Here is a 1,042-nt window from a genome sequence, read left to right on the forward strand (position 1 = left end):
TCAATTTGCAGGAAAACTTTCCTAGGGCTGAAGGAACGCGCAGGCGCGCCGCCGCGTCGTTTCGATTTTCCCAGGATCGCGCACCTCAGGACTCAACGTTTTGGAACGTTCATATAGAAATATGTTATGTAGACCAAACATGCCACTCTGACATGTAGAATAAGGAATCACGGCGGCTCTATTCATGCATTTATATCTGCAACGTCCGATACGTTTGGCAACTGAACGTGGCCCTGACCTTCTTGCATTATTTCATCCCAACTTTCCCATGTGATGGTCAAACAGGTACTTCACTAATCACTCCAGTGGTTTCCCCTGCATACCTGAGCACATTTACAATGCCTGGACACATTTATAACAGGCTTACACGCTAACACACTTTTATTTACCTAGGCAAGTCAGCTAAGAACAAATTCTTATTTACAATGACAGCCTAGGAACAGTGGGTTAACTGCCTTGTTCAGGGGCAGAACAACAGATTTTTACCTTGTCAGCTCAGGGATTCAGATCTAGCAACCTTTCGTTTACTAGCCAAATGCTCATACCACTAGGCTACCTGCCGCCCCAACACATAATGGTGAATAAAAAGAGTACTTATGAAATTATATAGAAAGTGCCATTATTAGGATATACTGTATAGATACAGTTGTGGCCAAATATATTGGCACCCTTGCATTTTTGTTAAATAATTCCCTATTTCTTCTCAAATAAATTGAAACTGAATTTTTTGGGGGGGTTTTGTAGTCGGTTTATGTATTTTCAACATTGCCGAAACAATTACATTTTTGTAAACTAAAGTTTACAATTTAATTTGAAAATAAAGACAAATGGCATTAAGACAATTATTGGTACCCCGGAGCTAGTACTTGGTTGCACAGCCTTTCCCAAGATAACGCTGGCAAATTCTTCTTGTAGCCATCAATGAGCTTGCTACACCTTTCTACTGGCAATGTGGCCCACTCTTCACCAGCCAACTGCTCTGATTCCTCAAAGCCCTCCACCATCTGCTGTTTTCAGCTCTCTCCATAGTTTATGGATATGG

The sequence above is a fragment of the Salvelinus fontinalis genome, chromosome 29 (genome assembly GCF_029448725.1).
Source record: "Salvelinus fontinalis isolate EN_2023a chromosome 29, ASM2944872v1, whole genome shotgun sequence".
NCBI classification, from domain to species: Eukaryota; Metazoa; Chordata; class Actinopteri; order Salmoniformes; family Salmonidae; genus Salvelinus; species Salvelinus fontinalis.